We start from the raw sequence: 26,664 nt of genomic DNA on the forward strand, positions 1-26,664 counted from the left end.
TGATACACAATCTTACTTGGAAGCACTGGACCTTACTCTTTCTTGTATTCTCTCGCACTCACTTTGCTATGCCTGACTATATAGAATTGGGTATGGAGGAGATGGAGGAAGAGGGGATGTAGGGGATGGAAAAACTCTGATTTGACCAATCTGATTCATGTAGTCTGGTTCTGGATTTCTCTGGATGTGAATGGACAGAATCCAATTCTTGCAATCTGGTTCTGGATTTCTACGGATGTTAATCTCTTTTCTTAGCAGTGTGTATTTTATGGGCTTTTCAAATTCACAACACAGGAACAGTTGACTCCCCAGGCCTGCTTTCTGTATCTTTCTACAGAATCACCTTTGTCCAGGTAGGAAATCTTAGGCAAAACCCCTTGATATGGTTTGGCTCTGTGTCCCACTCAAATCTCACCTTGAATTGTAATAACCCCCATGTGTCAAGGGTGGGACTAACTGGAAGTAATTGGATCTTGGGGGCGGTTTCCCCCATGCTGTTCTCGTGATAATGATTCACTTTCATGAAATGTTGTGATTTTATAAGCTGGCATTTCCCCTGCTGGCACTCATTCTCTCTCCTGCTGCCCTGTGAAGAAGTGCCTTCTGCCATGATTGTAAGTTTCCTGAGGCCTTCCCAGCCATGCGGAACTGTGAGTCAATTAAACATCTTTTCTTATAAATTATTCAGTCTCGGGTATTTCTTCGTAGCAGCATGAGAATGAACTAATACACCCCTTCAAGATACTTGAGTCCAAACATTATCCAGGGACCTAATCGGTCATTTGGTAGATAGACTTCCCACAGTGTGTCTGAAAGCACAGAGTGCTTTGATTAGTACTCTGAAACAGTCTTCTTACTGGCTAAAGCTAAGGGTGTAAGAAAAACCTTTGCCTGAAAAGCATCCTATTCTCTGTCAGTGTTTATTTTAAGAACCCACTCACTGAGTTTGTGATAATGGTGAGGACCACCAATATTCTAAGCCGTGAGGATACTGGAGAGTAAGAGAAAGAGTTACCCCGTACTCGGGCAACTCCCTTCAAAGAAATACCTTTTAAAAATATCTCCCTTAGACCGGCGTGGTGGCTCATTCCTGTAATCCCAGCACTTTGGGAGGCCGAGGCAGGCGGATCGCAAGGTCAGGAGATCGAGACCATCCTGGCTAACACGGTGAAACCCTGTCTCTACTAAAAATACAAAAAATTAGCCAGGCGTGGTGGTGGGCGCCTGTAGTCCCAGCTCCTCGGGAGGCTGAGGCAGGAGAATGGCGTGAACCCAGGAGGCGGAGCTTGCAGTGAGCCGAGATGGTGACACTGCACTCCAGCCTGGGCGACTATATATATATATATATATTTGCTCTAGTGGAAAAGTTTGTTCTCCATCTACTCAACATATCCATCACTAGCCACACATAGCTATTGAGAACTTGAAATGTGGCTCATATGACTGAAGAACAGACTCATACATTTTCATAAATGTACTTCTTAAAAAAAATCATTAATTTTAAAATTCAATTTACTAAAAATGAAGACCTAGAGTTCTTTTTGGGTCTAGGAGACCTAAATTTCATTTGTGTGATATAAATAAATTGTCTTATATCTTGTTTTGTGAGAGAACTTAGAAAATATTATCTTCTTTTGGGCTCTAGGTGAAATGTTAAATAGAAGAAGTCCTGCTAATATCCACTCCCAATTCTTACTACATGATTTTCTGGATTTAATTTAGATACTAATATTTTTATCTGTTTTTACATTAATGTTTTGATAGATATGGATAAATTTTCTAAAATAAGCCATGCATGGATTCTAGGATGAACTCTATTTGTTAATGTTTCAATATTTTAACACACTGCTAAATGTGATTTACTTAGGATTTTTGAATATATGTTCATGAGGAAGAATAACTTATTATTTTATTTTTTGTACTATTTTTGATTACCTTAGAATTAAAAATATACAGTCATTTAATGAGTTGGGGAGATATTTCTGTCATCCTTACAGGACTGATTTAAAATGTGCATTATTTCTTCTTTGAAGGTTTGATAAAATCATGTGCTCTTGATTTGATTTGCCAGAAAGAGGTTTAGACATTTGCTTGACTAATTGGTTTAACAATTACTGTTCATTTAGATGTTTATATTTCTTAGTCAATTCTATTAAATTATAGTTTTTAAGAAAACCATTCATTGACATTAAATAGTACATATTTTTCCTTTTAATTCCTCCATCTGTATGCTTAAGATCATGCACCTATTTACAATTACATCATTGTTAACAATGATAATGCTTTGCAATCACAAGGACTAATTCCAGAAATTCTGTGATGCCTAAAGTGTATTTGACAAAAAATTATTCTTCTCACGTTTTACACCCCGTATTATCTTTTTTTGCTAGTGATTGAAGAGTATTCATATTAAAACTTGAATTAAACAACAAATAAGTGGCAATAGAAGACCCTTTTGAATGGCAGCCTTATATTTCTCTTGAATTCCTGAACTGTAAGTTATAATTTGAAAAATGGACACTAACGAAAAGGCCATAAGACACTATTTATGAAGTTTAAGCACCAACTTGGAGACAATCACATCTCTTTTGATCCTGATTCTAATATGTTATCTTTTAAGTTTAAAGCGTATACATTACTCTCTAAAACTGGTATATTTATCATTTCACTGGAATTTGTGTATTATATTCTAAACTGTATGTCCTTATGATTGGATATGCTTTCGTTTTCCAATATTTCTGTCAATGGCATTTCTTACCTATACAATATTAAACATAGTCAGTTTTTATTTTAGAAACTATTATTATATATGTCAATCCATGAAAGAAAAATAAGATATGGACTCTTCCCTTACTAATCTTATAGCTATTATTTTAATAGTATTATCTACTAAACAATACTGTGTAATTACATTATGACTTTCTCTATTTGAATTTTGGAGATATTGTACTTAGTACAATTTCCTAAATTGTCATGCTTAAAGTATATATTTTCATATTTAGAGAGACGTGTGTATATGTAAACACATCCATATATGAATCCGTATCATACTAATATAGTAAGTTTTTGTGATTGAGTGATCCTTGTTTTAACAAAGACTTGATTATTTAGTACATTTTTGATATATTAAAGCTATTTATCAATTTTTCTATGCCATGAATGTAAGATAGCAGGTATTTTACACATTACCAAAGGAAAAATAGATTTAAAATATTTTAATTATGGCCTTAGATTAGATTTTAACATCTTTATGTCCATGTGGACTATGTATTAGAGTAAGACTGTCAGTCTAGAAACAGCATGAAGGACATGTATGGAAGAAAATAAAGATCACATTTGTGATGTCCTAATTATAATTTTAGTAATTTCTGAGGAATGTTTTTCATGATTTTGTAGTTTCTCAGCAAAAGGCCTTTGAATAATTAGAGATACATGTATCTCTCCATCAATGGCCCACGAGTTGCTTCAGTTCAGACTCAATGGTCTCAAAAATGCTATCCTCCAGAATCTAGATTTTCCCAAGATGCAGGTGTCATTCATAGGCTTTGAATGATGAAATGCCTTTGTATCTAAGATTTTACACATGAAAGGACAGAGAGATTTATGGTTCAGATAATAATAGTTAATATTTATGACATGCTTGCTTCATACTAAAGGAACTTAGTTCTGTAGATATAATAATTGTTTCAATTACATAGCAACCAAATGATGCCAGGAATTATTGTTATCATCTCTGAAGAACAAGGTTGTAATAAGTGACAAACCCAAGATCATCTATTCAGACTGAGGAAGAACTCAGGTTTGAATCTAGGAAGTCTGGCTCCAGAGGATAGTTATCAGGTGTGATTCTGCTCTTTAACTGCTGTGCAAAGACTAGTCAGATGAATAACACAAGTAAGCTTTAAAAATAGTCTCCAGTATATATGTATGGCCTACAATCTTGTATTCATGTAATAATTTTGTCCTTTATAAGACATACTGCTGTGACAAAAAGGTACCTGCAGTTTTCAATGCTTATAATTTGATATCATTGTTTATTAAATATCTGTTGAGCAGCTCATCAAAAATTAATCACTGTGTAAGGTACAATACAATATAAAACAGATGTATTTCTGAAGTTTCTGATCGAGGTAAGTTGAGATAGTAAACCACAAATTATAGAATCAAGCATCTATGAAAGGCAGAAACAATGACTGCTAGATGACCCAAAAGATATGTAGGATGACCACTGAGCAAGACTGGTCAAGAAGTGTTTCCAGGAGTTGCTGAGATTTTACTTGACATATGGGGCAACTGCCTTTGCCTCTGACTCACAAATACAAATTCCTTATGGAGCAGCCACTATATTCTTTATCCCCAACTGTCCCCATGACTCTCCAAATGTATGGTGCAGCTAAAGTTAAATTCTAGAATTAAGTACTGTATTCAACTTTGCTTCCTAGAGTTGACTGATCCTCTTACATGAATTCTCCTCTTTCTATTATGGCTACCTATTTAAGCCATAGTTGAACTTGATATAGTTTATATTGCATGTACCTAGTTTACACTGCTAATTTCTCTGATTTTTTTTCCTTTTCATCCTTAGCAGTTATTATTTTAAATAACGTTCCTGCGCCACCCAATTAGTCAAAAGATAAACCAAAGTCAGTTTCCTCTCCCCAACACCTGTTGCCTTTTTGCATTGGTCACAAGGTGTTGGGCTATCTCTGATTTATGTCCATAATACTTGGATATTGCTTTTATTTTGAAATTATTCTGCTCTACATAAGGTCTCTGGACTCCACTGCTGACAACTTAGTCCAGAAGCATGTGAGAATGTAGGTCATCTAAGCTTCCTAACTCATTTTTATTGGATGATTTTCTTCTGTGATGTTTTAGGTGTTGTTCCTCCATGTAAGAGCAGTATGTGTTATGGTTGGTTTCCATAAAAACTTCAGTTGCAGTCTTTTCCAGGAATTCAACTGATGGAAAACCAACAAAGAAAAGATCAAAGTAAAATATTTAGTATAAGCCCTTTAAATCACTGAATTATTTATAAAATTTTCCAACTCAAGGCATAAGCCAAATTGATGTCATCCTTCATATTCTATTTTTAATTGTACAGGATGTAGTCTAGAAGATATACCTTTAGGCATTAATGATTATTTTTCTGATCTTGTATAGTCTTTCAGCAACAGTTGAGCACTTTAGATGAGGTTCTGGAATATATCAAAATGCCAACCAGACAAATACTAACTATCCTATTAAATTATGTAGAATGTTAACAGAGTTACAATATATAGAGGAGAATATTGTATGGCAAAAGTCATCACCAGATACAAAAATTATCTGAATCGGTTATCTATACTCTTTTCCACCTATATCTACCTTAGATCAAAACAGTGTTAAATGCCAATCCAACTTTGATGTTTAACTTAGTGGCTACTTGATCTCCCTACAAAAGAAAATATTAGCAATCCTGCAGTTTAACTATATATATATATATATATATATATATATATATATATATATATATATATTTAAGTCATCTTTACTCATTTGAAATCCTCACTTTTTTATATGAATAGTAATAATGCAATCTACATATGAGCTGGTGGTCTATGCCTCTTGAAACCTGGTTAAAATGAATATAAGCTTTGAATTCTGAGACCTGGGCCTTTTCTTCTGGCTCCATTAGTCTACATGGTCCTTCCACTCCTTCCTCATCTTCTTATTCTCAGATTGGGTAGCACCAGATTCTTTTTCCTCCTCTCAGTAGAGAGAGAGTGAGAAAGAGAGAGAGAGAATCCATCCTGCTCAGCTCCTATTTGAATATTTGCATATTAAATATACTAAGTGGTTCAAGAAAAAAATTGTTTTATCTACCTGCAACCACCTTCTTAATGGCAGATGTTATTTAGAATTTGGCAGATCACAACAAAATGAAAAGGATGTAGGCTGAAGGAAACGTGACCTCTTTTATAAGATTTTTGTGTGTTGATACACATTTTTTAACCAATGTGTGTGTGTGCATGCAAATACACATCAAATGTCACACCTTTTGCAACCATAAGGAACATATATGTTTTGGGAGGCTTAGCTAAGAATGAGTTAATTGGTCAGATTACAACCCTCATATGGTAGCAATTCCTAAACCTCAGTTTCTGAGATTATTATTAATAGAAAGTAAACTTACTCTCTACGCCACTTGGAATCTACTAGCATGGAGCATTTTGGGACGAAAAAAATAACAGAAGAATTAGCAGATACCTACCTGTGTTATCAAATGCATAGGAATTTGAGACATGCAAAGGCCATTTGAAAAAGCAGCTTATAATTAATTTGTTAATTAATTTAATGTGAATCAAGACATTCTTAGATTGGACAAAGTTTTGGTAAAGGAAAAGTTTTGGTGCCTTAGAGAAGTGATATCCAAAGTGCAGTTTCTACTCCCGAAGGTACATGAAAATATTATATCTGATCAATTTCTGTGTCTAATTTTTGTGTAGAGTATATTAGTACAGTTGTATGAGCACAAAATTGTAAACAACGTGCATGTATTAGGGAAATGGGCTTAATTTTTATTGTATTGTTATACAGCATATAGGAGAAAAATAATTGGGGTTGCTGGATGAAAGATGTTATGCATTGCTAAGCATAAATGCAGGTCCCTAACCACGTTAAAAGCCCTAAATTGATTGTTCTTAACATAGCTGTCAACTTGACATGAAAAATGGTCTTCAATTTGGAGGAGATAAAGCAAAAAGCACGAGTGACTTGCTATTCTCAGTGAAAGTACAAATTTATCATATTGTTCTAGATGAGCAATAAATAAATAAATGTTTCCATTTAATATGCTTTTTTTTTAGATGGAGTCTTGCTCTGTCACCCAGGCTGGAGTGCAGTGGCTTGATCTCGACTCACTGCAAACTCTGCATCCCGGGTTCGAGTGATTCTCCCTCCTCAGCCTCCTGAGTAGCTGGGATTACAGGCACATGCCACCACATCTAGCTAACTTTTTTCTATTTTTGCTAGAGATGGGTTGTCACCATGTTGGCCAGGCTGGTCTTGAACTCCCGACCTCAAGCGATCCACCCATCTTAACCTCCCAAATTTCTGGGATTACAGGTATGAACCACTGCTCCTGGCTTAATATACTTTATCTTAAAATATGATTCTTTCATACTTTATGCAAGATTTTTGTGGTAATATGCACACACATACACACATGTCACAAAATGAAAGATTCTTTCACAAAAGAAATGGCTATGGTACAAATATCCATTAAGTATTCTACACTGTAAAATGGAAAGTCAATTTTTATGTAGAGTACATTTTACCAACTAAACCTTTGTGAAATAAGAATTACAGAGAGAAGTTCACTGTATACTATAGTGAAAAATATATAGTCATATTTAGTATAGTTACCATTTTGAAAATGCTTTGACTTTTTTGAAGCACTTGAGCAACAAATGACTCTTAAAATCTTATACAACAAACAATATTATCCCCTACATTTTTGCTTCTACATTTACACTTCTCAATAATATTTAATATTCTGCACCGTTTTGAAGATTTTTACCTGTAGCCCAAAAAGCCACTTTTTTGGATTTATAACATTTTAAAATAAAATGCATAAAACACTATTTTCAACAAGTTTATATGATAGGTATTACATATGAATTATATTGAGATCTATGCAAATATATTGGAATAATTATTTCCACTATATATTTATATGTACTATTATTTTTTTAAGTTTTGTAATAAAATGGAAAATGTTCTTCCTTTGTTATGGCAATGTTATTTTATAGATGTAACTATATGTTTACAAAGCAAAAAAAGGTGAGCTATGGTAAAAACTTATTTTATATAACATTTGAAGTTTTGATAACAATAGATTTCAAATAAAAACCAAGAATATACTTTATTTAATGTCTTGAAGAATTTGTAGTACTTTTAGTTTTATTTTAGAGACAGATTTTGTTACTAGTTTTACTAAGAACAATGTGTTCTCAATGAAGAGGCTCCCCGTATTAAAACTGTTCCCTAGGAATATTTTAGAATATTTTAGAAAATTAAATTTTACTTCTATGCCATTAAGGTACAGATATAGCCTCACATTTAAAAATTTCAAATATGTGAAAATCTTCTGTATAAATTTAGAATATTAAATATAACTAAATACAAAGGTTAATCATTCACTGTATTTATCTTTTAAAAGGATGATTCAGCTGACAGAGTTCCTTTTTTTTAAAAAAAAATAAAATTTTAATTTATACAAACTTTTAAAAAATAGGCCTGTTAAGAAATGGGAAGTACACCTGAATCAATAATAAATTAAATTACTGTTTTAAGCACTTAATCATATCCCAGAGGCCTGAAACTACTAATGCTGTTTTCACAAAAATCTAATATATTCTAAAGAGAGTAGTTTCTTCACTATGAATCTCAAATTCATTTTGTGTAATTATCCCATTGATATTTGACAGTGTGTTTGGAGATATATTTATATTTGAATGTCTTTCTCTTTTATTCATTATGAGCCTTTTGAAGGTAAAATATATACCTTCTTTATGTTGTGGAAGATAAGATTGATCTCTACGGCATTATTGAATTGTTGATAATAATGTTAAACACCCCCACCTATATACCTCCAAGAATGATTTGGCGATTAATGAGGTATATTTAAATCATTTGAGATTCAGAAACATAAGACTTCATACTATTATTTTTTTAATCCAGGCATTCTAATGTAGCCTCATAAGCATTTTACGAGATTTATTGGCCAAGAAAATTGCCTGAGTAAAATATAAAGAGCATTTCAATATTTCGAATATTGAGCATACTCAGAAACTTTCTTTGAGTCTAGGTTCACTAAAGTAATAGACGCACGGAGATAATTATATTGTAGGAAGCCCTCATTTTAGAGATGAAGAAACAAAACAAAAAAGGAAAGTGTCTTACTCAAGGTTGATAGCAAGTTTCTCAGTTATTCCTCCCCCTTCCATAAGATCAAGCAGGCAGACTCCTCTGCTTTTTACATTTTCCTCAATTGACAAGGTCTATTCACTGTTGAAAAGCTCTTGCGTTAAAACAATCTTTGCAATTCCTTTTTATTTGTCATTCAATTGATTGCCTTTAATTAACCCACTGCCTTATCAGAGAGAGGTGTGAAAATTGCTCTTTGCTCTTCTCAGCTTCTGTCAGGTTACTGAGCAGCGTCCTGTCTGGTTGGCACTGCAGTGCAAACTGAAAATGCCCATCACTAAAATTTCTCTTACGTGCTGAACTAAAACCCCCAATAGCTGATAGCATTTTGCCTCTCTAAGGTCTCCCATCTCAGAGTTTCATTATTTAACTCTATTTTTGCTTGGTGTGAACTTGTTCTTCATCCAGATTAAATGGTGGTCTTGAAAGAAGGGGTCTACATCCAATGGAAAGTGTGACAAAATTCACTAAGTTATTGGAATAAAAGTTATAATTCTATTTATATTTATTAAAATTTAGAAAGAAACAAGATTTTACTAATGTTTTTTAAATGGATTGACCCTTACATCTACATTAATCCATGTGTGAGGTAGTCAGTTTTTATTCACAATTTAGAAAATATACAGAGGCAAGAATAGGATTTGAACAAAAGGGATGAAAAATTGCATTCTCGTTCATATGTAGCTTTCAGCATATTGCAAGTTAACCATTTAGGTGAATATGATTTATCCTAGTGGAGTATTTAAAATATTTAATACTGAAGTAGGGAGTGAGCAAGAAAATTGTTTATTTTTTGTTGGTTGGTTGTTTGTTTTGCTGGTCAGAGACTTATTGTTTATCTCATGTGTAAGTACTTAAAAAGATATAGTCTATTTATTTATTTATTTATTTTTGAGATGGAGTCTTGCTCTGTCACACAGTTGGAGTGCAGTGGCACAATCTCTGCTCACTGCAACCGCTGCCTCCTTGGTTCAAGAGATTCTCTTGCCTCAGCCTCCCGAGTAGCTGGGTTACAGATGCGTGCTATCACACCCAGATAATTTTTAGTAGAGATGGGGTTTTACCATATTGACCAGGCTGTCTTGAACTCCTGACCTCATGATTCACCTGCTGTGGCCTCCCAAAGTGCTAGGATTACAGGCATGAGCCACCACGCCCTGCCAAAAAGATATAGTCTAAAATCAACACGAGTTCCATCAACTTCTGTGCCCAGGAAGATGCAGCATGTACTCATTTTTCTATTCCTTCCACAAAGTATAACTAAAACTGTGGACATTATATTTAAAAAAGAAAAGAAAAGAGGTGTCTGAAAAGTTAAAAGAAGAAAGACTAGCTAGGGACATCAGGACTCAGATTGTTGCCTCTCCAGAGGCAATTGCCAGGCAAGATAATGTTGATTCTCCTCAGAAGCCACCCTCAATACCCCTGTTTGCTTCTAGACCTGTAACTAAAGTCCTGGCAGGCTCCTAGAACTGAGGTTCAGAGTGACTGTGTGACCCATGAGGAGATGCACTAAACTTGAAAAAAACTGCGTGAGTTTTCTAATTTATATAAATAGAAATCTGGAGAACAGGCATGGGAATAGACATTAAGGGCATGGGATAATTGTGGAAGTAACATAGAGTTGGGTAAGGCTGAATTTATTGATTTGGGCCCACTAAGTAGGGATTCTGCATTTAATGTTGCAGCTCGGGGAGTTAAAAAAAATTCTAATAGTTTATTTGCTTGGTTAGCTGAAATATGGAATTAAAGATGGCCCACTGTGAATGAGCTGGAAATGCCTGGTCTCTCCTGATTTAATGTAGAGGAAGGGATTCTAAGTCTTAGGGAGATTGCGATGCTGGAGTGGATTAGTCATTTTATACCTATTTATTCTAGCTGGGGGGTTCTAGAAGATATACCCTTGACCAATGCTTTGCAAACCTGAATTTTTGAAGAGCACTATAATTGCTCTTCTCTGTGTGTCAGATCTAACAGTAGGTACCACAGTCATTCAATTAAAAAATGTAAATACAATGGGAATAATTGGATCTCAAGGTGGCAGGGGCCAAGTGGGAGCACTAAACGATCAAAGGCAAGGTGGGCATAGCTACCGTAATGGACAGCAAAGGCAAATCAGCAATTAGAATAGTCTGACTCCTGTGGAGTTCTGGCATTGGCTAATTAATCACATTGTTTCTAGAAGTGAAATTGATAGGAAGCCTACTGCATTCCTACTTAATTTATATGAGCAGAAAACTTCCAGATTGAATGGACAAAAGACTAATTTGAATTATAAAAACAGAATCACAGTCCCTCAATCAATTTCCAGACTTGAGCCAGTTTACAGACCCAGAACCCCTTGAAAGAAGGGGAGGCTGGGTCCCTTGTGGAAGGACCCCACTAAACTACTGACAAATTTTGCTGTTAATCTTTCTCCCATTCTTCCCCAAGGAGATCTCTGGCCCTTTACCAGGGTAACTGTGCATTGGGGAAAGGGAAATTATCAGACATTTCAGAGACTATTGGACACTATCTCTGAGCTGACGTTGATTCCAGGGGAACCAAAACATCATTGTGGTCCTTCAGTTAAAGTAGGTTAGGGAGGTCAGGTAATTAATAGTTTTAGCTCAGGGCCAACTTACAGTGGGTCCCTGGACTCATGCAGCTGGCATTTCCCCAGTGCCGGAATGCATAATGGGCACAGACATACTTAGCAGCTGGCAGAACCTCCACATTGGCTCCCTGACTGGTAGGGTGAGGGCTATTATGATGGGAAAGGCCAAATGGAAGCCATTAGAGCTGCCTCTACCCAGAAAAAGGGTAAATCGAAAACAATGTTGCATCCCTGGAGGGATTGCAGAGATTGGTGCCACCAGCAAGACCTTGGATGACACAGGGGTGGTGATTCCACCACATCCTCATTTAACTCTCCCATCTGGGCTGTGCAGAAGACACCTGGATCTTGAAGAATCACAGTGGATTATCATAAGCTTAACCAAGTGGTGACTCCAATTACAGCTGCTGTACCAGATGCGGTTTCATTGCTTGAGCAAATTAACACATCTCCTGGTACCTGGTATGCAGCCATTGACTTGGCAAGTGACTTTTTCTTTATTCCTGTCCATAAGGTCCACCAGAAACAATTTACCTTCAGCTAGCAAGTCCAGCAATATATCTTTACTGTGCTACCTTAAGGGGCATATCAACTCTCCTACTTTGTGTCATAATCTTTTTGAGAGAGACTCTGATCGCTTTTTACTTTCGCAAGATATCACACTGGTCCATTACATTGATTACATTATGCTGATTGGATCCAGTGAGTAAGAAGTAGCAACACATTAAACTTATTGGTGAGACATTTCCTGGCCATAGGATGGCAAATAAATCTGACTAAAATTCAGGAAACTTCTCTCAGTTAAATTTCTAGGAGTCCAGGGATGTGGAGCCTTTGAGATATTCCTTCTAAGGTGAAAGATAAGTTGCTGCATTTCGACCCTCCTTCAACCAAGAAAGAGGCACAGTGCTTAGTGGGCCTATTTGGATTTTGGAGGCAACGCATTCCTCATTTGGGTGTGTTACTTTTTCCCATTTATCAAGTGACCTGAAAGGGTGCTGGTTTTGAGTAGGGTCCAGAACAGAAGAAGGCTCTGCAATAGGTCCAGGCTGCTGTGCAAGCTGCTCTGCCACTTGGGCCATATCACCCAGCAGATTCAATGGTGCTTGTGGTGTCAGTGGCAGATAAGGATGCTGTTTGGATCCTTTGGCAGGAACCCCATAGGTGAATCACAGCAGAGGCTGCTGGGATTTTGGAGCAAGGCCCTGCTATCTTCCGCAGATAACTACTCTCCTTTTGAGAGACAGCTGTTGGCCTGTTACTGGGCTTTGGTGAAAACTGAACATTTGACTATGGGTCATCAAGTCACCATGTGATCTGAACTGCCTATCATGAACCGGGTGCTTTCTGACCCATCTAGCCACACAGTGGGTCGTGCACAACAGTATTCCATCTTCAAAGGGAAGTGGCATATACGTGATTGGGCTCAAGCAGGTCCTGAAGGCAAAGTAAGTTACATGAGGAAGTGGTTCAAAGGCCTATGGTCTCTACTCCTGCCACCCACCCTTCTCTCCCCCAGCCTGCACCTATGGCCTCATGAGGAGTTCCCTGTTATCATTTGAAGAGGAAGAGAAGACTAGGGCCTGGTTCACAGATGGTTCTGCATGATATGCAGGTACCACCCGAAATTGGACAGATGCAGCACTGCAGCCCCTTTCTAGGACATCCCTGAGGACAGCAGTGAAGGGAAATCTTCCCAGAATTTCTAGTAGTGCATCTGGTTGTGCACTTTGTATGGAAGGAGAAATGGCCAGATGTGTGATTATATAGATTCGTGGGCTGTAGCCAATGGTTTGGCTGGATGGTCAGGGACTTGGAAGAAGAATGATTGAAAAATTGGTGACAAAGAAATCTGGGGAAGAGGTATGTGGATGTACCTCTCCGAATGGTCAAAAACTGTGAAGATATTGTATTTCATGTGAGTGCTCACCAAAGGGGGACCTCAGCAGAGAAGGATTTTAATAATCAAACGAATAGGATGACCCATTCTGTGGACGCCACTCAACCTCTTTTTCCCAGCCACCCCATCGTTGTTCAATGATCCCCTGAACAAAGTGGCCATGGCAGCAGGGATGGAGGTTACACATGGGCTCAGCAAGAGGGACTTCCACTCACCAAGGCTGACCTGTCTATGGCCACTGCTGAGTGCCCAATTTGCCAGCAGCAGAGATCAACAGTGAGCCCTCGACATGGCACCATTCCTTGGAGTGATCAGGCAGTTACCTGGTGGCAGATTGATTATATGAGACCTCTTCCATCATGGAAAGGACAGAGGTTTGTCCTCACTACAATAGACACTTACTCCAGCTATGGGTTTGCCTATGCTGCATGCAATGCTTCTGCCAAGACTACCATCCGTGGACTCACGGAATGCCTTATCCACTATCACGGTATTCCACACAGCATTGCCTCTGACCAAGGCACTCACTTTACAGCTAAAGAAGTGTAGCAGTAAGCTCAGGCTAATGTAATTCACTGGTCTGATCATGTTCCCTAACATCCTGAAGCAGCTGGATTGATAGAATGGTGGATTGGCCTTTTTGTTTGTTTGTTTGGTTATTGTTGGTGTTGTTGTTGTTGTTTTGAGACAGAGTCTTGCTTTGTCACCCAGGCTGGAGTGCAGTGGCGTGATCTCGGCTCACTGCAACCTCCACCTCCTGGGTTCAAGTGGTTCTCCTGTCTCAGCCTCCCAAATAGCTGGGATTACAGGTGTATGCCACCAGGCGTGGCTAATTTTTGCTTGTCTGATTTTTGTATTTTTAGTAGAGACAGGGTTTTGCCATGTTGGCCAGGCTGGTCTTGAACTGCTGACCTCAGGTGATCTACCTGCCTTGGCCTCCCAAAGTGCTAGGATTACAGGTGTGAGCCACTGTACCCAGCCTGGAATGGCCTTTTGAAGTCACAATTACAGTGCCAACTAGGTGACAATACTCTGCAGGGCTGGGGCAAAGTTCTCCAGAGGGCTGTGTATGCTCTGAATCAGCCTCCAATACATGATACTGTTTCTCCCATAGCCAGGACTTACAGGTCCAGTAATCGAGGGGTGGAAGTGGAAGCGGCACCACTCACTATCACCCCTAGTGATCTACTAGCAAAATTTTTGCTTCCTGTTCCCATGACATTACATTCTGCTGGCTTAGAGGTCTTAGTTCCAGAAGGAGGAGTGCTGCCACCAGGAGACACAACAACAATGCCATAAAACTAGAAGTTAAGATTGCCATCTGGACACTTTGGGCTCCTCCTACCTTTAAGTCAACAGGCTAAGAAGAGTGTTACAGTGTTGGCTGGGGTGACTGGCCCAGACTATCAAGATGAAATCAGTCTACTACTCCACAATGGAGGTAAGGAAGAGTATGCATGTAATACAGGAGATCCATTAGGGTGTCTCTTAGTATTACCATGTCCTATGATTAAGGTCAATGGGAAACTACAACAGCCCAATCCAGGCAGGACTACAAATGGCCCAGACCCTTGAGGAATGAAAGTTTGGATCTCTCCAACAGGAAAAAAAAAAAAAAAAAAAAAAAAAAAAACACCTGCTGAGGTGCTTGCTGAAGGCAAAGGGCAAACAGAATGGTTAGTAGAAGAAGGTAGTCATCAATACCAGTTACGACCACATGACCAGTTGCAGAAATGAGGACTGTAATTGTCATTAGTATTTCCTCCTTCTTTTGTTAAAAGCATGTTTGTGCATGTATACACTTTTACTTAGAAAGTATCTTTATTTTATTTCCGTTTTCCTTTATCATGTGACATAAGAGTTGTCGACTTCATATCATGATTTAAGTATTGCTAACTTTATGTAATACCATTTGGATCGGGGATTGGTGCACTTCCAGTTGTATAAATGATAACTTTATTGTCTTAGGCATAATTACGACTTTATTATTGTTCTTATTTGAAGATTCTGTGTGATCTTAGGAGATGTGTGTGAGTTCAAGTTGACAAGGGGGGGACTTGTGATGGTTAATACTGTGTGTCAACTTGATTGGGTTGAAGAATGCAAAACATTGATCCTGGATGTGTCTGTGAGAGTGTTGCCAAAGGAGGTTAACATTTGAGTCAGTAGGCTGGGGAAGGAAGACCTACGCATAACCTGGGTAGGCACCATCTTATCAGCTGCCAGTGTATGTAAAGCAGGCAGAAAAATGTGAAAAGACAACACTGGCTTAGCCTCTCAGCCTACATCTTTCTCCTGTGCTAGATGCTTCCTGCCCTTGAACATCTGACTTGAAGTTCTTTAGGTTTGAGACTTGGACTGGCTTCCCTGCTCCTCAGCTTGTGGACGGCCTATTGTGGGACCTTGTGACTGTGTGAATTAATACTACTTAATAAACTCTCCTTTATAAAATCTATCCTATTAGCTCTGTACTTCCAGAGAATCCTAACAAATACAGGGGTAAAAAGCCCAGAGACAAGAAAAAGGGCAGTCTAGCAAGACGGAATACTTTTAGACAATAACTCCTCTACTCCATGCAAATACCACAGAGAAAACTGTGTCCAGCTCTCACTCACACCAGCAATGGTCAAGCAGTGAGCTCAGGCTTTCACACTTGTTAGGCTGTTGTATGGCACCAGGGTGGTAGCAGGGAAGACCAAGTGGGAGCCTGAGACATTTTTCCCAGCTGGGGGGTAATGAAGACACCCACTACTTTCTCTTTTACCTCTACTGTGTTGGTGGAGACTGCTGAGGAGCCAGGACAACAAATACACTCAGAGGTAACTGAAGTGGTACCTTATAGACAAAATAAAGATTAAGTACTTTCACCACCATCCAATAGTAAAGAGGCCACTCTCCATCTGGCATCAGGGGAGGTCACATAAGTAAGGAGGCACTTTTACCTCTCCCAGCCATGGTGGTGCCAGCAGAATTCCACAGAGGAGCTGCAACTCTCTCATCACTACCAAGCAGGAACAAGGAGCACCTCATCACCTGATCTCAGTGGAGGTCAAGTGGGGAAACAGGACTTCTGCTACCACCTGGAAATCACAAGACACCTCCAACACTGGAGTGTTGTCAGAGACAGTTTTAAAGAAGACCCATATTCATATCACATAATACTCAAAATGTCCATGTTTCAATCAAAAGTCTCACATCATTCCAAGCACGAGGAAAACCTCAGTTTGAATAAAAAATAGACAATCATCAAACTCCTACAATGAGATGACAGAGATAATTATTTGACGAATTTTTAAAAGCAATCATCTTAAAAATGTTTTCATGAGCTTTTACAAACATATTTGAAACAAATAAAAATTATAAAGTCTCAACAAAGAAATATAAAATATAAAGGATAGACAAATGGACATTATCAAAGTAAAAAATACAATTATGGAAATAGGTAATTCAATGAATGGGCTAAACAGCAGAATAATAGAATGGGCAGAGAAGAGAGTCACTGAACTTGAAAATAGAATAATGGAAATTATCCAATATGAACAACAGAAAGAAAATAGTATTTCTCTTAATAGTATTTCCTTTCCTTTAGAAAATAGTATTCTAGGTCAGGCCTGATGCCTCATGCCTATAGTCCTAGCATTTTGGGAGGCCGACGCAGGTAGATCACTTGAGGTCAGGAGTTTGAGACCAGCCTGGCCAACATGGTGAAACCCCATCTCTACCAAAACATACAAAAATTAGCCAGGCATGGTGGCACACACCTGTAATCCTAGCTACTCTGGTGGCTGAGGCAGGAGACTCACTTAAATCTGGGAGGCAGAGGCTACAGTGAGCCAAGACTGTACCACTGCACTTCAGAGAAAAAAGAAAGAGAAAAAAAGAAAGAAAAAGAATGAAGAAAGGAAAGAAAGAAAGAGAGAGAGAAAGAAAGAAAAGAGAAAGAAAGCAAGAAAGCAAGCAAGCAAGCAAGAAAGAAAGTTATGTGATTATGTTAATTTACATTATGAACCAGACACTGTTTTAAGCACTTGGACCCAGTGACAAATAAGACAAGCTACCTGCCTCCAAGAATCACAAACAGCAATCAAGTTTTTTCTAGAATTATGTAAGTTATGTAACAGAGCACAGAGGTTGAGAAGGGAGAGAGAGAAAGAAGTAGAGGAGGGGTTGCTGAGAAAGGGGAGAGAATATGGAGAGAATGGAGAATAAGGAGAGGGAACATTTTTCACACTTACATTGAAAATCAGGTCAGTACAGACTGTGGATCTGAGTAGAGGACAGCTAGGGCTTAAGGAGTTTGGGTGGCTTTCAGAACATCTAGTAGGAATTATATAGTAAGTACTATGCTTTGAGGCTAATTAAATATTTTGTTACTCATTAAACTTCCTCTCATGCCTAGAATTAATATCTTTTTCTGGTTCTGTAAGTGCAGAATTTTATAAATATACATGTTCTATTTTTATATATAATACAGTATACATGCATATATGTGAATATATGTGTGTGTGTGTATGTGTAATTTCACTATCCTTCTGAAAGAAGAAAAGTTTCCCTCTTTCTTATTTATCTATTTGTTGCTTATTTATCTATTTATCTATTTGTTATCTGTGTGGACTTGAGGATTCTGTGTGATCTGGCCAATTTTAACCAGCTGATAAAATTTATCACCAATAAGCAACAAACATAATATAACAAAAGAACAGAATATCATTTATGTAGCATTCTAAACAAAAATAACTGGCTCTATTTTGTTTCCAAAAAAGTCAAAGGTATGAAATATGAAGTAAGATTTAAAGGAATTATTCTAGGGAAAACAAAGAAGATTGAATAAAAATGAAAACTAAATGCAGTAATAATCCTGGATAGCCTGTGGAAGGAATACAAACCCAAGGAGGAGTAAAGCTTTCTGGCCTTGGAAATTAGAAACTTATGGTGGAAATTAAGGTTGTAAAGAACTGGAGAGAAAATCAGCAGCTGAAAAGAAGCCAGCAGAAAACTACCTACCAAACAGGAAAACAAATCTGTTGCTTAAACTTTTCTATATTTCTATATTTCATAACAAATTTCAAATATTAAGAGTACTTTTCCCAGAGCATCTAAAAGTAGCCACTCTGTCATTCACTCTCATCTTCATAATTTAATTATCTACAAATCCCTTGACATGATATATATTTGTTTTTATCCTTTATATGATCAGAGAACTTTGGTTTACTTCTAGATCTTTAAGTTTTAATAGGGTGTTTAGCACAAAAAAAGGTCCTCTGTGTAAATAAATTACCCCTTTCTAGCAATGAGGTAAAGAGAATTTGTTTCAAGTCTACTGCCCTCTTACATTTTCCTCTAGTCACTATTTGTTTCACCGAGAAACATTTTTTAGGGAGGACCAGTTATTCCACATATTTTCTATGTTTACATAGAGAACTGTATAGTAACAGTTCATGCCTCTTTCATCAAAACCTTACTCACTCACCCCCAGGGAAGAAGACTTCTCTGACTGGTAAATTTGTAAAAGAAAGTGAGCACACATGACTCAGCTACTCCTGGACTTCCTGGAAGGATCTGCCTCTCTCTAGATTGGATTAATGCTTACGTGATACTTCATGATATAATATCAGCCATGTTTTCTAACTCTGCCAGTGACTCACTTATTTGCTGTGTCTCATTAGGGGTGTAGTAGCCCATATTGCTGTAGTAGCCCATATTGCCAAACAGCTTATTAGCAATAGAGTTAAAAGATTCTGAACCACATACGCTTAATTCCTGTGTTTACATCTCAGTTAGCTCTGGAGTCGAATGGGAAGACAGAGGCTATTTATTTGATCCCTTAAAACCGTCACAACTAAAAATCTTAAGAAACCAACATTTGTAGATACTGCCTTTTTTTCCCCATAAAGATTGAAGATGTGACAGGTTATTCTTCCCTGCAGAAATATAGCCTTTTATTTCTCTTGCCATCAGGAAAATGCACAAGGATTGTATATTAGTCCATTTTCACGCTGCTGATAAGGACATACCAGGGACTAGGAAGAAAAATAGGTTTAATAGGCTCACAGTTCCACATGGCTGGGGAGGCCTCACAATCATGGTGGAAGGCAAAAGGCACTTCTTACATGGTGGTGGCAAGAGAGAGTGAGAATGAGAGAGAAGGAAAACCAGAAACCCCTTATAAAACCATCAGATCTCGTGAGACTTATTCACTACCATGAGAACAGTATGGGAGAAACCGCCCCCATGATTCAATTTTCTCCCACCAGCTCCCTTCCCACAACAGATGGGAATTATGGGAGTACAATTCGAGATGACATTTGGGTGGGGACACACAGCCAAATCATATCAGATTGCATCAGACAAAATTTAAAAGTGTATATACATCAGGAATATCTTAGGACTGAAAAGAAATCATAAAAATATAAACCCACTCACAGTTAGGGCACAACAGTCCCCAGTTTGTTAATTTCTTTTTGAGGGTATCTTTTCTCTAAGAAAATAAATTTAAAAATGAATGAAGAACATTACCAATCTCAAATCATCCCCAGCTATAATGTCCTTATTTAGGCATTTGATCATGTATTTCCACTATTACACATAGCTCTTTCAAAAATACATGTTGAAAAATATTTAGAAGATATTTCAAAAATATTTAGAAATATTTATAACAATATTTGGAAGAAAAATATTTAAAAGAACTAATTATCAGAGAAATGCAAATTGAAACTACAATGAGATACCACCTTACTCCTGCAAGAATTGCCATAATTAAGTCAAAACATAACAGATGTCAGTGTGGATGTGGTGAAAAGGGAACACATTTATACGTAGGTGGGAATGTAAACTAGTATTACTTTTGCACCAACCCAATACAACCATGTGGAAAACAGTATGGAGATTCCTTAAACAACTAAAAGGAGAACTACTCTTTCATCCAGCAATCCCACTAATGGGTATCTGCCTAGAGGAAAAGAAGTCATTATATGAAGAAGACACATGCACACAAATGTTTACAGCAGCACAATTAGCAACTGTCAAAATATGAAACCAACCTGAGTGCCCATCAACCAATGAGTGGATAAAGAAAATGTGGTATATATACACCATGGAATACAACTCAGCCATAAAAAGGAATGAAATAATGGCATTCACAGAAACCTGGATGGAGTTGCAGACCATTATTCTAAGTAAGGTAACTCAAGAATGGAAAACCAAATATGATATGTTCTTACTTATATGTGGGGGCTAAGCTATGAGGATGCAAAGGCATATGAATAATACAATGGATTTTGTGGTGAAAGGTTAGGAGGGGGCTGAGGAATAAAGGACCAAATATTGGGTACAGTGTACACTGCTCGGGTAATAGTTGCAACAAAATCTCAGAAATCATGACTAAAGAACGAATCCATGTAACCGAAAACCACCTATACCCCCAAAACTATTTAAATAAAATAAAAAAAATTAAAAAAAAAACAAGACAAAAAAGCAACTTGGAGGGAAGGGATGTGAAAATATCAGACTTTCCTCAATGTTTCATGTCTCTGTTTCGCTCATATGGTCCAATCAATAGAATGAGAATTTTCTCTTTTCCTTCTTTTCTAAACCAGAGACTTTGCTAGTTTTTAAAAATTGTATGTAGAATATATTAATAGTACTTTTGCCTTTTTAAACCAGTTGCTGAATGATAAGCAATAATGGAAGGAAACTGTGAAAATCACACTAGAGTGTCAATGAAAATCATCTACAGTTGATGGTATCTAAAAGCGATATGACACTTCTGAAGTGGCCTTGTGACATCATCTCTGAATAGAGAAGTTGAATGAAATAAGTTTGCAAGCACATTCTGTAAGGTGAGAGCACTTTAAAAATAGTTTTAAAAAATTATATTACTGAAAAAGTAAGGAGGTAAAATATTTTGAGAGTCAATGTCCAGTACATGACATAGAGGTTATTGGTGGCTTATATCATACTACATTGTGATATCAAAACAAACAAAGGAACAAAAAGTAAACTTAATTTTTTTTAACATTTTTTAACCATCAAAAACAGAATATCAGCAAATTTTTATAAACTCTCCCATTAAACAACGTTTAATCCTCATACTACAGATTATTTTTATATCCAATATTGCTAGGCAAATTTGTAATTTATTTATCAGATCAAAAAGTTTATAGTCTGCTCTGTATAAAACAACTTAGTTCTTCATGAATGCTTTTTGTGTCAGAATTCTGTTAATGTACTTTTATATGTCATTTTTTATCATTAAAATACTTTTGCATTATTTTTGCAAAAAAAAATTGTTTCTCAAATTGCTTTCTGAGTGTTATTTCCAGTTCATGCTAATGTGCACAGCCTACGAAGGACAGGCAAAATGACAAGTGATGACGTTGCAGCTGCTAAAAGGGTACTCGTACTAAGAAAATATTTTTATCACATAATTATCCACTGAGCCAAATTACAAATACATACCATATATACTTTAAAGTTTAAAGTTACTTTTCCATTAAAAGGAACACTATCATTTTATGTTAATTATAATGAGAAGTAATGTGCCCATAAAAATTTGTATCTGGTAAGAAAAATTTGTATCTGAATACAGAGATAGGAAGAGAGTTTAAAAAGGCAACAAAATTGCTAAATTATTTACTTATGGGACTTCATAGTTAAAAAGATGAAAAAGAAGTAAAGAAAGAAAACAAGAAAATGGAGAAAACAAAATAATCTTAATTTCTAAACTAACTAAATATGCATTTAAGCATGGCAAAATATAGCATTTGAAAGTAATTTATTAGTGTTTTGTGGGTTTCACCGAAAGTCTTTTCACTTTAGCTACAAAACAGAACATCACCACATTTCTCCAGTTATATGAGTTTCACCTTCCAATGTAATTTTGAAACATCTGAATTTTAGCTTTAAGCAATCTACTTGACTGTTTGATTGCACTTTTCATTATACTGTTCCAAGCCAAGACTTCTCACAAGTTGCAGAACATTCTAGTGGATTTCCTTCACAATTTATATGATTGAATTTCAAGTATTGATTCAAAACTGATAGTTCCATATAATTGTTGCCAGGAATTTTGTGAAAGAGAGGTCAATTTTTAGGCCTATTTGCATGTCCACAACAATAAGAAAAAAATGTAAGCACTGACTTCTTAAATTGTATGTTGTGTGACACTGCTTTTGACCATTGCACTGGTTAAGGGTGGGGTGACCTTATTGTACTGTTCATTGTCATGCACATTGTGGAGGTATCAATAGTACATCAGTCATGGCGTTTGTATTTTCAGATGGCACTTAATTAATTTCTTTGCTCATACATTTCAATAGTTTCCACCTATTCCCTTAAACTATGGTTTTTAACAAACTGTCTATCTTCCTCATTAAGCATATTGACATGACAAAATTAGTATAATGCACTGAGAAGAGCACAACATCATCTTTGTTGTATTCTTGCCACAAAGGCATGGCCTCATTCTAATTATCAGAAAATATTGTACAACCACAAACTGAGGAACAAAATTAACTGATCAAAAATAAAAAGAACTGATCAACACTCTTTAAAAGCATTAATCAAGTTTAGGAAAGACAAGGAACTCCCACATACTGAAGGAGAATAGTGATAAATAACTAAAGGCAATGTGGGATCCTGGATAGGATCCTAAAATAGAAAAAGGGACATTTATGGAAAAATTGGTGAAATTTGATAAAGGTTTTCAGTTTAATTAATGATATTGTAGCAACGTTAATTTTCTGCTCTTGATAATTGCACTATGGTTGTAAAATTTGTCAGCAAAGAAGGAAATATGTTGAGGAATATAGGGGAACTCGTGTACAATCACTGCAATTTCTCTGTAGGTTTATAATTAGCCCAGAATTTTTAAATGGTTTAATATCATAAAAAGTTTATTTTACTCTACAATAATCATCAATGAATGATATAAAATGACACAGACCAGAATTTTTGTTTTTAAAAATTCTTAATATTGTAATACAAGAAAGTAAAATATATCTAGAATTTCTGAAATAAAGGTATTTTTTATACATATACAGCATATATAAATAATAAATTACAGCAGGAAGGTAAACTTATCTCTGGGAGTCAATGTGTGTGAGTAGACAGGCTTCCACCTGCCAATTTACCTTGTGCTCTGCAGCAGGAGCATTACCTATGCAGGCTAGTGACAGCGATTCGTTTTGCTTTGTTGTAATAGTGAGCTCTGTTGACCCTAACACCAGGTGCGTGGTTGTCTCAAGCTGACACAGGTGAAGGCTACGAGTTTCTTTAAAATAGAAATGGATACAGTTCACTGAACACAAATCTCTGCATTAGGCAAGTTATACAGCAGTCTCAGTCTGAATGGAGTTGCCGAAACCTCCAAGAACCAAAGAGGTGGCATGCTGCTGATGCCGCCAACTGAGAAGTTGAAGGTGGAGGTGCATAGCGATAAGTATCTCTTAGTTCCTTCCAGAATATCCTTTTACATTCTCACATGGATTTTTATTCCTTTCCAGAACTTCTCCAGAGACATGGGCTTTAGGTATGTCTGCCCAGGAGTGCCAGTCACCAGTAAGAGTTTCAGTTCATGTTTATTCTGCAAAACTGGGTGAAGAAAAGTTCATTTCTCAGCAGTACTTTCTCCATAGAAGGTCTAAACTTTCGACCAGACTGAAGTCTATTCATGTAATCAACTGTCTTTAATATTCAATGTTCTTACTACAACAGCTGGGCAGGATTGTCTTTCCCTCCCTGAACATTTCTTCCTTCTTTGTCAGAAAACAAATGAATGTCCTCAGTATTATCAGAGTAAGTCCTTTATCTACCCAAGGGTGCCAGGATATTTTATCAAGTAAACAAATTAAAATGTTTCACCTTCATTTGCCAACTGAATGATTCCCGTTCCTTTGTCCACCAATCCCCACCTCACTTATTAATGTTCACTGAGCAATAAGGCACCACTTGATTTGTTGATTCTAGGACAATAATAAGTGAATAATAGAGCACCACTTGATTTGCTCATTTTAGGACAATAACAATTCAAGATCATCTTAATCCAAAGGTTCCCAAATGTTACTGTACTTAGAACTACCTGGGGAATTTATAAAACCCCGATGCCTATGCTGCACTGCATAACAACTAAATCAGAATATTTGGAGGTGAAAAACAGGCATCAATCATTTAGAGCAACATTACAAACAAATAAAAACGTTCAAAATTTTTTTCTATTAAACACTTATGAATTCTGAATAAAATGAAATAAATGCTGTTCAAAAGGTTTTGCTGAGCTTACAACAAATTAAGGCAAATCATAGAAGAGGTGATCCACAAAACCAATAATCATATAAAAATGCTCAAACTCATTAGTAATTAGGAAAATGCAAATTAAAGCAATAATTACCTGCAATTTTACACCCGTTACATTGGCAAAAATTTTTAAAAATAGCAATAACTAATGGCAAGATATGGGGCAAAGGGAACTCTTATTCACTGCTGACAGATTTTAAATAGGCACAGCCCCTTTGGAGAGCAATTTTATACTCTCTAGTGAAGTGGAAGATGCACATATATTATAACTCAGCAATTACACTTCCCCTATGGCCATATGTGTCCAGGGAGAGGAGCACAAGAATGTTCATTATAGCATTGTTTGTAATATTGAAAAATTGAAGGCTGCTTGAATTTGCATTGAAGATGTTGTATTATGCACACATAGAGCAAATTATAGGCACTAAAATGAAGGAACAAGAGCTGCTTATATTAACGTGGATAATTACTTAAAACATTGTAAAAATAAATTTCAAAATGATCTTAAAATATATTATCTTTAATACAATGTTAATACATGCAACGTAAATTACATGCTGCTGGGAGATAACTACATATAAGATAACGTGTTAAAATGTGCATAAGAATTTAAGTGCCAAGTTCAGGTTAAAGGTTACCTCTGAATAGAGACAATGGAGATGAGATATGGCCAGAATAAATTGGAGGCTTTGACTGTATTTTGTTTCTTTACTTTGTAGTAAATGTATCCAATGTGTACTATATTATTACATGTTTTCTTGTGCCAAAAATAATTTAGCAAGCAATATATTGCTTAAGGTACACTTTAACCACTGAAAATACTTTTGTTTTTCAACTTGGAAGTCTCCGTCTAAGCAGATAGTAATTTCTGAACTCATCTTTTAACATTATTTTAAACCTGTAGTTATAACTGCCTAGACCAGAAAGTTTTATTGCACACCTTTTGAGTCTGGATTGCTGACAGTTAAATTCTTCAACTTATAATTACTTTTCAAAATGAGTAAAATGTTAACTTTTTTCTTAGACTATTGCTATTTCCATTGCTCCATAATCGTACCACATCTAAATGTTGGCAGATACTGATTTTCTGACCACTTCTGAAGACAGATATACCTGCATGAGAATGAAGAATTGCTCGCCCGATTTACTTGCACAAACAATGCATTAGTGCTCAGTTTCTGCCTGGAAAGTTCTGACTGCCACTCCACAGGGCTTACAGGGGTCTGCAGGCCCTCTGCCATGCTCAGTGTTATCATTCCAGATATTTTGAGCTCAAGGACTGCAATCCAGAGTTTCATTTCTAGTTTACCTTATCATTATCTAATTGCCTTTTTCTGCTATTTCTGTTAATGATTCATTCACTCCTAATTTTAGCAAAAGTTGATAAAATTAATCATAGGACAGTAAAGGGATCCTCTTTACACACTACTCCCTTTACAGTGTAGTTGTTACCTGGTGTACTCCACTGAGGGAAAAACCTAACAAAAACAAAAACTTCTATTTTAAATCCCCAAAACATTTCACGTAATGTAGTACCAAAGATCTTCTGGACAAAAAACAAACAAACAAACAAACAACAACAAAAAAACCCCCTGGTAATCGAGTATAATTTTGCATCTCTTTGACATTCTTATATCATCATAAAAATAGCAGATACTGTTAGCTAAATTAATATCTGCTGTTAATCTGGGCAGTTGTTATAATATAATGGTAAAGACATTTAAAAATTACTCTAAGTGATAGGATAAAAATCATCCAATGCCCTATAATATTGCTTCATAGAAAAGACTACAAAGAAAGAGAGACACAAAAGCAACCCTAATTGATTAGGCAAATTTCCTTATCATTCAGACTCTTCACATCCAACCTGATGCTAATAACATTTACGATGAAGTGAGGATTTCTT

The 26,664-nt window shown here is 36.5% G+C and overlaps 2 long non-coding RNA genes across 2 annotated transcripts in view; one reads left to right on the forward strand and one right to left on the reverse strand.

Annotated features, from left to right (window-relative positions):
* LOC134807489 (uncharacterized) overlaps positions 1-26,664 on the reverse strand; it is a 476,245-nt gene that overhangs the window by 179,078 nt on the left and 270,503 nt on the right. The gene's annotated exons all lie outside the window — the stretch shown is intronic.
* On the forward strand, positions 14,509-24,339 carry LOC107967772 (uncharacterized). The gene is made up of 3 exons (XR_001708488.3): positions 14,509-14,907; positions 21,129-21,304; positions 23,969-24,339. It is a non-coding gene; the product is annotated as an uncharacterized LOC107967772 (long non-coding RNA).

Source organism: Pan troglodytes, chromosome 10, assembly GCF_028858775.2.
Source record: "Pan troglodytes isolate AG18354 chromosome 10, NHGRI_mPanTro3-v2.0_pri, whole genome shotgun sequence".
In the NCBI taxonomy this organism is placed as follows: domain Eukaryota; kingdom Metazoa; phylum Chordata; class Mammalia; order Primates; family Hominidae; genus Pan; species Pan troglodytes.